This window comes from Ovis aries, chromosome 5, assembly GCF_016772045.2.
Source record: "Ovis aries strain OAR_USU_Benz2616 breed Rambouillet chromosome 5, ARS-UI_Ramb_v3.0, whole genome shotgun sequence".
Classification (NCBI taxonomy): domain Eukaryota; kingdom Metazoa; phylum Chordata; class Mammalia; order Artiodactyla; family Bovidae; genus Ovis; species Ovis aries.
The window spans coordinates 36,155,853-36,170,567 of NC_056058.1; the positions used below are offsets into that span (position 1 = coordinate 36,155,853).

The following is a 14,715-nucleotide window of genomic DNA, read 5'->3' on the forward strand; positions in this document are numbered from 1 at the left end:
TTATTCTTCCAATATAAGCTATACTTCTAGATAACCAAATAGATGAAAAGAAGCTTCTCTTTAAAGAGTTATAAGATGGTGTGGAGTAAAGGGAACCCTCTTGCACTGTTGGTGGGAATGTAAATTGATATAGCCACTATGGAGAACAGTATGGAGATTCCCTAACAAACTAGGAATAAAACTACCATACGACCCAGCAAACCCACAACTGGGCATATACCCTGAGAAAAATCATTCTAAAAGGCACATGTACCCCAATGTTCATTGCAACACTATTTATAATAGCCAGGACATGAAAGCAACCTAGATGTCCATCAACAGATGAATGGATAAAGTTGTGGTATATATGTGTGTGTGGTATATATATATATAAAACGGGCTTCCCTTGTGGCTCAGCTGGTAAAGAATCTGCCTGCAATGCAGGAGACATGGGTTTGATCCCTGGGTTGGCAAGATTCCGTGGAAAAGGAAACGGTTAACCAGTTTTCTGGCCTGGAGAATTCCATGGACTGTATAGTCCATGGAGTCACAAAGAGTTGGACACAACTGAGTGACTTTCACTTTCACCTATATATAACTGAGTATTATTCAGCCATAAAAAGGAACAAAGTCAGTTGTAGTGAGGTGGATGAACCTAGAGCCTGTTATGCAGAATGAAGCATGTCAGAAAAATAAAAACAAATACTGTATATTAACACATATATATGGAATCTAGAAAAATGGTACTGATTAACCTATTTGTAGAGTAGCAATAGAGATGAAGACATAGAGAAAAGACTTGTTAGACACAGTGAGGGAAGGAGAGGGTAGAACGAATTGAGAGTAGCATTGAAACATACACATTACCATATGTAAAACAGATAACCATTGGGAATTTGCTGTATGATGCAGGGAGCTCAACCCAGTGCTCTGTGACAACCTAGAGAGGTGGGATGTGGGGGGGTGGGGGGGAGATGGGAGGGAGGTTCCAAAGGGAAGGGACATATGCATACCTGTGGCTGATTCATGCTGATGTATGGCAAAACCAATACAACATTGTAAAGCAATTACCCTCCAATTAAAACTAAATAAATTTAAAAAAATACTTCAAAAGAGAATTATTCTAGCTAATAAATATAAAAAAGAATATTGCCATTTTGTATAATGCTTATGGACAAGATTCTGGCAGTGACTAACAAACTACACATATGACCCGGCAATCCCAATTCGAGCAACGTACTCTAACGATATATTTTCAACTTTTAAAAAAAAATACACAAGACAGCATATTTAAAAAACAAAGACATCACTTTGCTGACAAAGGTGTGCATAGTGAAGCCATGGTTTTTCCAGTAGTGAGAGGGTAACAGGCAGGAAGGCCAGGGGTCTCCAAACGGAGGAAATAGGCTGCAAGTCTTAGCATTTTTTATCTCTCTTTTAAGCAGAAGGAGGAAACAAACCACAAGTGTCAGATTTTATTCCCTTCTCTATACAAATTTAAAAGGTTTCCCTTAAAATTCTGTGTTGCCATGATGACACCTGGTTCTACCTGAACTTAACTTTTCTCAAACCTTGAGCTAACCAATGCATTTTTCTTATGGAAACGGTTTTCTTAAGCTATGTTAATGAACTATGTATTTACACTAAACTCTGTCTCTCTTCAATTCTGTTCTGCTTAAGACTCAGATAAGGGCTCAACAAACCTATATGTTTTACTTATACACTATTTTCTTAATCTATGTTAATGAAACTATATATTTAAGATTCATGTCAATCGTTTTATGGCCCAGGATGAATCACCTGGTGCCAATGTTATCTCAAAATGCATGTTGTGGGTGAGGGGGCTGGTGCCACTCTGAGACATCGCCTTTCTCTAATTAACAGCTTGCTGATATGTATACAACATACTGCTAAAGGCTAGCAGGGGGGCACTCTTTCTGCCCCCTTCTGATGTCTATGCTAGAAGCTTTGTCCATCTCTTTCATACTTTAATAAAACTTTATCACACAAAAGTTCTGAGTGATCAAGCTTCGTCACTGGCCCCGGATTGAATTCCTCTCCTCTAGAGGCCAAGAATCCCGGAGTCTTTCACGGCTCAGCAACAACCTTTCATCTTGGGGGCTCGTCTGGGACCTGAAACTGGGACCTCTCATGCCAGAGGCAAGAACCATAACGTGTAGACCAACCAGCCTGCTTCAGCATGTGAGAGTTGGACCATAAAGAAGGCTACACTGAAGAACTGATGCTTTCGAATTGTGGTGCTGGAGAAGATTCTTGAGAGTCCCTTTAACTGCAAAGAGGCCAAACTAGTCAATCCTAAAGGAAATCAACCCTGAATACTCAGGAAAGGACTGATGCTAAAGCTGAAGCTCCAATATTTTGGCCACCTGATGTGAAGAGCCAACCCACTGGAAAAGACTGATGCTGGGAAAGATTGAAGGCAAAAGCAGAAGAGGGTGACAGAGGATGAGATGGTTAGACAGCATCACCAGTTCAATGGACAAGAATTTGAGCAAACTCCAGGGGACAGTGGAGGACAGAGGAGCCTGGCATGCTGTAGTCTATAGGATTGCAAATAGTTGGACACAACTTAGCAACTGAAAAATGACAAGAAAACCAAACATGTACTCATTTTTCACTACAGCATTGTTTGAATTTGCAAAACAATAGAATACACGTAATGACCATCACAGGACACTGCTTGAATAAATTTTGGTATTCATACATAAAACTGTAAGAAGAATAAGGAAGGTATCTATGCTCTAGGAATAGAATTATTTTAAAGATACAGTATTAAGCTAAAAAAAAGAAGCAAAACACAAAAGTTTATATAGTATGCTAATTTTTGCAAAGAGTGACACAAGAAAGATGAATTAGAAATTAATTCAAATGGTTATATAAAGGTAGTTGAGTACAAAGTGGAAGGGATAAGGGAGGCAGTGACATTTCTTTGACTATATCTTTTGGTATATCTTTGACTTAATCGGGTAAATGTTAAACCTGTTTTTAAAAAGTAAAATAAAATCAGTAAGGATGAAGGATCCCTGAGATTAAATTCCAACATAAAAAAATGCACCCAAATAAATTTAAAGTGATCTTAATGAGAATGAAAACAGATCAGAATTAACCAGTGAATGAATGTCAGATGGCCTTAGATTTTCTTTATAGAGAGGTTTTTTAACTATAAATTCAAATTATTTAATAGATATAAGGTTATTCAGATGTTCTTTCTTCTGTGTCAGTTTTCATAAATTATGTTTTTCAGTGATGTTTTTAATTTATTTCAATTAAGTCAGTATTTCTCAGTCCTTTTTTCATTACTATTCCCTGAAGAATCCTTTCTAGACTTTTTTTCCCTAGTCAAAATCTGTGGAAGTACATAATGCAATGTTTACAGGGATATGAATAGCTTTACATGATCATATAAGAAAAGAAAAATTTAAAATCAGAGGTCCAAGCTTTCCTCTTTAATAAGCTAAACAATGAAGAGTAAAATTAACCCAAAGTAAGAAGAAAGTAATATAAAGAGCAGATATCAATGAAATAGAAGATGGTGTACAACACAGAAAATAAAAATTAATAACAAAACTTGGTTCCATGAAAAGGTCAATAAAATTTATAAATCTCTGATTAGACTGATTAAGAAGAAAATTAAACATGTAAATTAACAATACAGGAATAAGAGGGGATATATCACTACAGATTCTACAATCATGAAAAGAAAAACAGAATACCATGGACAATTTTATGCCAATAAATTTGACAATCAAGCATGCATTCTCAATTAGCATGATATCATCCCCAAGTGGATAAAAACTGGTTCTTGGAAGTCCAAGAAATCTGTACAGGTGTATAAGTCAGTACATAAATAGAATATATAGCATTATCTATGGCATTAAAATTTCATGGGGACAGTGGTGGCTAGGAAAAAAACAGTCTAAAAAGGATCCTTCAGGGAACAGTAATGAAAAAAGGACTGAGAAACACTGACTTAACTGAAACAAACAAACAAACAAACAAATCACTGAAAAACATAAATTATGAAAACAAACAGAAGAAAAAGAGTATCTGAACAGCCTTATACCTACTAAAGAATATGAATCTGTAGTTAAAAACCTCTCCATACAGAAAATCCAAAGCCATCTGACATTCATCACTGGTGAATTCTAACAAAAACTAGAGAAAAAAATAATAGCAACATAATTCAGAAAATAAGATATCAAGTCTCCCCAAACTGATTCAACACAATCCCAATGAAAATCCAAACAAGCTCATCAAACATAACGTAACAGAAAATTCAGAAACAGATGCACAAATATTTTTCACTTGATTTCTACCAACAAGCCTTTTCAACAAATGGTACCAGAACAACAGGATATCCATAAGGGAAAAAAATGAACCTTTATCCCCCTTCAGTTCAGTTCAGTTCAGTTCAGTTGCTCAGTCATGTCCGACTCTGTGACCCCATGAATCACAGTACACCAGGCCTCCCTGTCCATCACCATCTCCCGGAGTCCATCGAGTCCATGATGCCATCCAGCCATCTCATCCTCTGTCGTCCCCTTCTCCTGCCCCCAATCCCTCCCAGCATCAGAGTCTTTTCCAATGAGTCAACTCTTTGCATGAGGTGGCCAAAGTATTGGAGCCTCAGCTTTAGCATCATTCCTTCCAAAGAACACCCAGGACTGATCTCCTTTAGAATGGATTGGTTGGATCTTCTTGCAGTCCAAGGGACTCTCAAGAGTCTTCTCCAACACCACAGTTCAAAAGCATCAATTCTTCGGCACTCAGCTTTCTTCACAGTCCAACTCTCACATCTATACATGACCACTGGAAAAACCACAGCCTTGACCAGACGGATCCTTGTTGGCAAAGTAATGTCTCTGCTTTCCAATTTAACCCTTATCTCACACTATCACTTCATGGGAAATAGATGGGGAAACAGTGGAAACAGTGTCAGCTTTTATTTTGGGGGGGCTCCAAAATCACTGCAGATGGTGACTGCAGCCATGAAATTAAAAGACGCTTACTTCTTGGAAGAAAACTTAGGACCAACCTAGATAGTATATTCAAAAGCAGAGACATTACTTTGCCGACTAAGGTCCGTCTAGTCAAGGCTATAGTTTTTCCTGTGGTCATATATGGATGTGAGGGTTGGACTGTGAAGAAGGCTGAGCGCCAAAGAATTGATGCTTTTGAACTGTGGTGTTGGAGAAGACTCTTGAGAGTCCCTTGGACTGCAAGGGGATCCAACCAGTCCATTCTGAAGGAGATCAACCCTGGGATTTCTTTGGAAGGAATGATGCTAAAGCTGAGGCTCCAATACTTTGGCCACCTCATGCAAAGAGTTGACTCATTGGAAAAGACTCTGATGCTGGGAAGGATTGGGGGCAGGAGGAGAAGGGGACGACCGAGGATGAGATGGCTGGATGGCATCACGGACTCCGTGGATGTGAGTCTGAGTGAACTCCGGGAGATGGTGATGGACAGGGAGGCCTCGCGTGCTGCGATTCATGGGGTCGCAAAGAGTCGGACACGACTGAGCGACTGAACTGAACTGAACTGAACTCAAAATGGAATACATATCTAGATGTAAAAGCTAAAACTAAAAAAATCCTAAAAGAAAACACAGGTGAAAATCTTTGTAACCGAGGGGTAGTCAAATTTTGCTTAGACATGATACAGAAAGAAAAAACTAAATATAAAACTTCTCTTTGTTACAAAAATAAAAAGTAAAAATTTTAAGTAAAAAAGAAAGAAAAGAAAAAGGTAAGTCACAAAATGGGAGAACATATTCACAATATATATAATCTGACAAAAGACTTGTATCCAAAGTATATGAAATATCTATACTCCATAGTAAGAAAACAAGCCATCTAATTTTATCAATAATGAACAACAGATGTGAACAAATCCTTCACAAAAGAAAATTTTGGAATAATCATTAAGCATAAGAAAAGATCATTAATCATAAGGAAAATGCAAGTTAAAATGAGCTACCACTATATATCAATAAAATGGATAAAATGGAAGACTGACATTCTTACAACATGATTATTCATTGTCAATGAAATCACTAAGTCATCAAGAAAATGTTGATGTTGATTATATCCTTTGTGTTCAGTTTAAGAGAATCAAAACCATGTAATAATGCAAAATGAGTTCTTTGTAATATTCAGTCTTTTAAAGTATCTTGTATTCTCTAATTAAGAGTCCCTTGGACAGCAAGGAGATCAAACCAGTTAATCTTAAAGGAAATCAACCCTGAGTACTCATTAGAAGGACTAATGCTGAAGTTGAAGCTCCAGTATTTTGGTCACCTGATGCAAATAGTAGACTCATTGGAAAAGTCCCTGATGCTGGGAAAGACAGAGGGCAGAAGAGGGAGTCAAATGATGAGATGGCTGGATGGCATCACCGACACAATGGACATGAACTTGGGCAAACTTCAGGAGATGGTGAGGGACAGGGAAGCATGGTGTGCTGCAGTCCATGCGGTCACAAAGAGTTGAACACGACTGAAAGACTGAACAACATATTTCCTAAAGATTCTGGAGAGAAGTAGGCTTTGCTATTACATTAACATGAAAACAAGAACTTAGTAAGGATTCTGTTCTCAACTACATAGACGGGAAGCTCCACAGCCAGACTGAGGAAGGAAATGAAAGTCCCTCAGTCATGTCTGACTCTCTGCAACCCCAAGGACTATATGTAGACTGCCAGGCTCCTCTGTCCATGGAATTCACCAGGCAATTCTATTGCTGTGGGTTGCCGTTCTCTTCTCCAGGGGATCTTCTCAACTCAGGGATCGAACCCAGGTCTCCCACGTTGCAGGCACATTCCTTACCATCTGAGCCACCAGGGAAGCCCCCACAGCCAGACTACCTGGGTTTAATTCTTGATTGCATGCCTTTTTAGTTGTAAAATTTTGAGCAGGTTATTTATCCTCTAAAACTGGATACTGGTGCTGGTCTCTGATAATCTCCCTCCCTCTTTTTTCTTTGTGTCTTTTAATCTGCATGACCATGTATCTAGAGTAAATATAAACATACTCTTAACATTAGAATTCTCATATAAATACTATGATTTAATAAAACTTGTTTTACTTCACACACAAGAAAAACAGAGATAATAGTATTTAAGTCTGTTACAATGGTTAAATAATACATGAAAAATATTTAGAATAGTACCTGGCACATAACAAGTGTCTAATAACTGTTTGTATCAATTAACAAATTATTTACTGTTATTACATTTTATTTAAAGAAATCCAAAACTTCAGATTATTGTCTTTCACTAACAATAACACCTGCCTTCCCAGGTGGCTCAGTGGTAAGAATCCTCCTGCCAATGCAGGAGATGCAGGTTTGATTCCTGGGTCAGGAAGATGCCCTAGAGAAGGAAACAGCAACCCACTCCAGGATTCTTGCCTGGAAAATCCTAAGGACACAGGAGCCTGTAAGGCTATAGTCCATGGGGTCACAAAAGAGTCAGATACAACTAGCAACTAAACAACAAACAATAACATACAAGCACATAATCTGACAAAGGACCACTACATATTTACTCTAACCACAATCAGAATTAAAAGGACATTCTTATTCACTAGTTACTGACTCTTATTTTTTATATAACCATGATCTGAGACTAGAGTCTAATAAACATCACTACTGACTAGGACATATTTTACCTAACCTCTCTACAATATAAGAACCCAACCATTAGAAGAAAGGGAGAAACAAACTGGAATTCCAGCCAGGAGGAAATGTCAGCAAGTGTCAACATTAGAATCTCTAAGTGAATTGGCTCAACTAGCTTATCAAATGATTATGATTATGATTATTAAATTATTCTGATTATGCTCTTCAAAATTTATGATCTCCCAACATTCAGGTTGGCCCACTGAGATGTGTAAACAGGCTGTCAACAATCCAAATAATCCAGAACACAAAAACAGATATAACCTGTAAAATTTGTGGTTATTTAAAAAGGTTGAGGGGCTTCCTGGTGGTCCAATGGTTAAGAATCCACCTTCCTATGCAGGAAATGGGGGTTTGATCCCTGACTGGGGAACTAAGACCCCACATGCCACAGGGCAACAACTCCATGTGCTGCAACCGCTAAGCCTGTGTGCTCTAGAGTCCATACAACAAAATTAGAGAAGCCCGTGCACTGCAATGAAGACCCAGCACAGCCTAAATAAATAAGTAAACCGAGAGAACAGAACAAATGTTCTGACAGAGCACATTTCATGCAACAACAAAAGATAAATTATCTTCCTGCCCAAATCTTTTCCTAAGAACTTTTTTTTGCAAAACAGACAGAGCTCTGCAACTGTGATAAACTTAATATATCTACACATTGCCAGTTACAATTTAAGTTTATAAAACACTTTTGAAAGCATCAAGGCATTGTGTAGGCACCTGTATAGATATGCATTCTCAAACAAATTGATACCACTTCCGGGAGTTTATTCTGAACAATCACTGAAAAGAAAAACTGTTAGACACAAAAAGATGTTCATTACACTATAACCTGGGCTTCCCTGGTGGCTCAGTGGTATAAGAATGTGCCTGCAATGCAGGAGATTCGGGTTCAGTCCCTGGGTCGGGAAGATCCTGTGGAGAAATAAATAGCAACCCACTCCAGTATTCTTGCCTAGAGAATCCCACGGACAGAGGAGCACAGCAGGCTACAGTACACGGGGTCACAAAGAGTTGGACATGACTGAGCGGCACACACAGGCACACACACACACACACACACACACACACACACACACATACACACACACACGGGGTCACAAAGAGTTGGACATGACTGAGCGGCACACACGCACACACACACACACGGGGTCACAAAGAGTTGGACATGACTGAGCAGCACACACACACACACACACACGCACACACACACTATAACCTACAAGGTGATTGACTTAAGTTTCCTAAAAACAAAGCCACTGTTAAGTTATATAAGGCATGTTAACTCAAGAGACTCCTATGTTATCAAAATACTAATCATGAAGATATATAAAAATGATAAAAGTCTATAAAAGCCATGTGAAAATATAATGGAAATTACAGAACCAATTTCTGACTCCACATGTAAGAAACCTGGAAGTAAGTCACTGCTTTGTCCTGAAGAGTAAAAAGCAACTGAAAAAATCAACAACTCTTCCTGTATCTGTGAGAAAGGAGGGCACAGGGCACATTGCTGCCCACAAGATGGAGAGACAAACAAGGGAATACAGTGAGTCATGGCTTATCAGAGCAGAGATTCAAGAGTAAAAACTAACACAGAAATCAGTGCCAAGAAAATCTGAACTGTAAGGGACAAATTGCTGGGGGCTTGGTGTGGACAAGTCTGGGAGTTAAAAATTCCAGGGAAACTCAGTCAAAGGGGGCCCACAGACTTGTAAGTTTTATTTCCAAGATTTTAACCAGATTCTCACAATAAATATAGGAAAAACTTCCTCTTAAATGTCCCAAACAGAGTAGGAGAGAGGAGCTATTTTGAAATTTATCAGGGCCCTCTGTTCTTTCCAGAAAGGCTTGCCCTAGTAGAAACTAAGTAATCAGTCTAGACTAACAGTATAACTGACGTGTGAGAAGGGACATACCAAACTCCAACCTACTCTAGCCATCCTCTCCCACCTAAAGAGGGAGGAAAAAATTAGAAACACTTGTGAAGTTCACAGACTGACATAGTGAGACCTAATTAGGGAACTTCCCTGGTGGCTCAGATGGTAAGGAATCTGCCTCCAAGGCAGGAGACCCGGGATTGATCCCTGCATCAGGAAGATCCCCTGGAGAAGGAAATGGCAACCCATTCCAGTATTCTTGCCTGGGAAATCCCATGGACAGAAGAGCCTGGCAGGCTACAGTCCAAGGAGTCGCAAAGAGTCAGACACAACTGAGAGGCTTTCACTTCACAATCAGGGAACTATGAATACTTCCCTTATTAGCCACACCTAACACCACATTTCTAAAGGCCTATTTAGAGTAGTTTCTTTTACCTGGTACATCGTGTCCAGCTATCAAGAAAACATTACAAGCCACACTAAAAGGCAAAAACTACTATTTGAAAAGATAGACTATGCATCAGAATCAGACATGGTGCTAATGCTGGAATTATCAAGCTAGAAATTTAAAACAATTATGATTAATATAAGGCCTTTAAAGGATAAATTAGAGCACAAACAAGGTCAGATGGGAAATGTAAATAGAGAGATGGAAATCCTAAGGAAGAAACAAAAAGAAATACTAAAGATTAAAAACACTGTAACAGAAATGAAGACTGCTTTGATGGGTTTATCAGTAGACTGGACACAACTTTAAAAAAGAATCTGAGCTTGAAGACATGTTAATTGAAACCACCAAAACTAAAACATAAAGAGAACAAAGACTGAAAAGAATAAGACAATATTCAAGGACTGTGGAACAACTACAAAAACATAATGCAACTGCCAGAAGGATGAGAAAAATAGAAGCGAAAGAATTATGTGAACTAATAATGACTCAGAATTTCCCCAAATTAAGGTCAGATACTAAACCACAGATCCAGGAAGCTTAAGGAACACTAAACAGGGAGATCCCGCAAGATAGCAGAGTAAAATACAGAGTCCACCTTCCTCCCCACAAATATCTCAAAAACATATCTGCGTATGGAACAGCTCCTACAGAACACCTTCTGAAAGCTGGCAAGACCCCAGACTTCCAAAGAGGTAAACCAATCTCCACAGAATGAGGTAGGGGAAAAGCAGTAAGAGAAAAATGAGACAAAGGATTTGGGATGGGGACCTACACCTTGGTGAGGGAGCCATGAAGAATAAAAAGTTCTGCACACTTGGAAACCCCCTCACTGCAGGGTTGGGGAAGAGCTTTGGAACCACAGAGGGGAATGCAGCAACATGTGCTCAGAAGGTAAAATGGAGAGAAATCACCATAGAGATTGTTGCTGACCAGCACTTACCAGGCAAGATGCTGTTGGCACGCCCTGGTGCAGCCAGTATGGGCTGGGTGCTGAGGGCTTTGGGGGCTGGACCCTAGGGAGAGGACTGGGGTTGACTGCTGTGAAGATACTCTGAAGTGGCTAGTATAACACAGCTGAGGGACTCCAGGGAGTTGGGCCTGACAGAGAGACAGGAGATCATTGCTGTGGGGATTCTCAAAAACTGTGCACTCAACTGACAACAGGACCCAGCCTTCAAGAGTGCCATAGGTGCGACAAGCCCCAGCTATGGACTGCGACCCCAGAGGCAGATGCGCTGGCCAGCCACCACCAAAGCCAGCACAAGTGCCAGAGGTGGCAGGAGTCGCAAATGCAACTTATGACCCCAGAGAGAGGTACTCAGGTCAACTGGCCACCGTCAAAGCCAGGGCAAGACAATAGTCAGGGAACAAACTGCCACTGCAGTCCCAACCCCAAGATAGCAGCTGCCACCAAGCTGTCAGCAGACAGAGGTCACAGTCCACACCTTCCTGTGAATTTATGTGGCTTGGCTCTAACAAGGGACACACAACCAGGGACCAACTACCCTTCAGTTCAGTTCAGTCGCTCAGTCGTGTCCAATTCTTTGTGACCGCATCAACCGCAGCACACCAGGCCTCTCTGTCCATCACAAACTCCCAGAGTCCACCCAAACCCATGTCTATCGAGCCGGTGATGCCATCTAACCATCTCATCCTCTGTCGTCCCCTTCTCCTCCAGCCCTCAATCATTCTCAGCATCAGGGTCTTTTCAAGTGAGTCAGCTCTTCGTATCAGGTGGCCAAAGTATTATTGGAGTTTCAGCTTCAACATTAGTCCTTCCAATGAACACCCAGAACTAATCTCCCTTAAGATGTACTGGTTGGATCTCCTTGCAGTCCAAGGGACTCTCAAGAGAATTCTCCAATACCACAGTTCAAAAGCATCAATTATTGGGCACTCAGCTTTCTTCACAGTCCAACTCTCACATCCATACATAACCATTGGAAAAACCGTAGCCTTGACTAGACGGACCTTTGTTGGCAAACTAGTGTCTCTGCCTTTCAACATGCTGTCTAGGATGGTCATAACTTTCACTCCAAGGAGCAAGCGTCTTTTAATTTCATGGCTGCAATCACCATCTGCAGTGATTTTGGAGCCCAGAAAAATAAAAGTCTGACACTGTTTCCCCCATCTATTTCCCATAAAATGATGGGACCAGATGTCATGAACTTTGTTTTCTGAATGTTGAGCTTTAAGCCAACTTTTTCACTCTCCTCTTTCACTGTCATCAAGAGGCTCTTTAGTTCTTCAATTTCGGCCATAAGGGTGGTGTCATATGCATATCTGAGGTTATTGATATTTCTCCCAGCAAACTTGATTCCAGCTTGTGCTTCCTCCAGCCCAGCGTTTCTCATGATGTACTCTGCATAGAAGTTAAATAAGCAGGGTGACAATATACAGCCTTGACATAGTCCCTTTCCTATTTGGAACCGGTCTGTTGTTCCATGTCCAGTTCTAACTGTTGCTTCCTGACCTGCATACAGATTTCTCAAGAGGCAGGTCAGGTGGTCCGGTATGCCCAACTCTTTCAGAATCTTCCACAGTTTATTGCGATCCACACAGTCAAAGGCTTTGGCATAGTCAATAAAGCAGAAATAGATGTTTTCTGGAACTCTCTTGCTTTTTCCATGATCCAGCGGATGTTGGCAATTTGATCTCTGGTTCCTCTGCCTTTTCTAAAACCAGCTTGAACATCTGGAAGTTCACAGTTCACATATTGCTGAAGCCTGGCTTGGAGAATTTTAAGCACTGCTTTACTAGCGTGTGAGATGAGTACAATTGTGCGGTAGTTTGAGCATTCTTTGGCATTACCTTTGTGTGGGATTGGAATGAAAACTGACCTTTTCCAGTCCTGTGGCCACTGCTGAGTTTTCCAAATTTGCTGGCATATTGAGTGCGGCACTTTTATAGCATCATCTTTCAGGATTTGAAATAGTTCAACTGGAATTCCATCATCTCCAATAGCTTTGTTCATAGTGATGCTTCCTAAGGCCCACTTGGCTTCACATTCCAGGATGTTTGGCCCTAGGGGAGTGTATGAACCACCTTAGACTATAGCAACTTCTCAGAGGCCTCTGCTGAAGCAGGTACTTCCCACACACCCCAATTATGTCTGCTATACCTCTCCATCTCCCCAGCCTGACTGAGAGGTGAGCCATAATAAGCTGCTATTTTCACCCCATCTTGTATTGGCAAGGAACAGACACCAGAGGGTTGCCTACAAGCAGCTGTTACTGGTATTCAGTCACTAAGCTGTGTCTGACTCTTTGTGACTCCATGCACTGTAGCATGCCAGGCTCCTTTGTCCTCCACTATCTCCTGGAGGTTGCTCAAATTCATGTCCATTGAGTCAGTGATGTTATCTAACCATCTCATACTCTGTTGCCCCTTCTCCTTTTGCCTTCAATCTTTCCCAGCACCAAGGCCTTTTCCAATGGATTGGTTCTTCTCATCAGGTGGCCAAAGTATTGAAGCTTCAACAGAGGTAGGACCAAAACCAAAGCGAAGCTCCAGGGACTATGTGAACAAAGAAGAAGGGAAGGCACTCTCGCAGCTACAGGATACCCAGCTGTGGATGTGACTGGTGATAGAAGCAAGATTCGATGCTGTAAAGAGCAACATTGCATAGGAACCTGGAATGTCAGGTCCATGAATCAAGGCAAATTGGAAGTGGTCAAACAAGAGATGGCAAGGGTGAACATCGACATTCTAGGAATCAGCAAACTAAAATGGACTGGAATGGGTGAATTTAACTCAGATGACCATTATATCTACTACTATGGGCAGGAATCCCTCAGAAGAAATGGAGTAGCCATCATGGTCAACAAAAGAGTCCGAAATGCAGTACTTGGATGCAATCTCAAAAATGACATAATGATCTCTGTTCGTCTCCAAGGCAAACCATTCAATATCACAGTTATCCAAGTCTATGCCCCAACCAGTAACACAGAAGAAACTGAAGTTGAATAGTTCTATGAAGACCTACAAGACCTTGTAGAACTAACACCCAAAAACGATGTCCTTTTCATTCCAGGGGACTGGAAGCAAAAGTAGGAAGTCAATAAACACCTGGAGTAATGCAAATTTGGCCTTGGAATGCAGAATGAAGCAGGGCAAAGACTAATAGAGTTTTGCCAAGAAAATGCACTGGTCATAGCAAACACCCTCTTCCAACAACACAAGAGAAGACTCTACACATGGACATCACCAGATGGTCAACACCAAAATCAGATTGATTATATTCTTTGCAGCCAAAGATGGAGAAGCTCTATACAGTCAACAAAAACAAGACCAGGAGCTGACTGTGGCTCAGATCATGAACTCCTTATTACCAAATTCAGATTCAAATTGAAGAAACTAGGGAAAACCACTAGACCATTCGGGTATGACCTAAATCAAAAGAAATAGATTTAAGGGCCTAGATCTGATAGATAGAGTGCCTGATGAACTATGGGATGAAGTTCACGACACTGTACAGGAGATAGGGATCAAGACCATCCCCATGGAAAAGAAATGCAAAAAAGCAAAATGGCTGTCTGGCGAGGCCTTACAAATAGCTGTGAAAAGAAGAGAGGCAAAAAGCAAAGGAGAAAAGGAAAGCTATAAGCATCTGAATGCAGAGTTCCAAAGAATAGCAAGAAGAGATAAGAAAGCCTTCCTCAGCGATCAATGCAAAGAAATAGAGGAAAACAACAGAATGGGA

The 14,715-nt window shown here is 40.6% G+C and overlaps 1 protein-coding gene across 4 annotated transcripts in view; it reads right to left on the reverse strand.

Moving 5' to 3' along the window:
* The window catches only part of UIMC1 (ubiquitin interaction motif containing 1), a 131,214-nt gene that overhangs the window by 70,384 nt on the left and 46,115 nt on the right, over nucleotides 1-14,715 (reverse strand). The gene's annotated exons all lie outside the window — the stretch shown is intronic.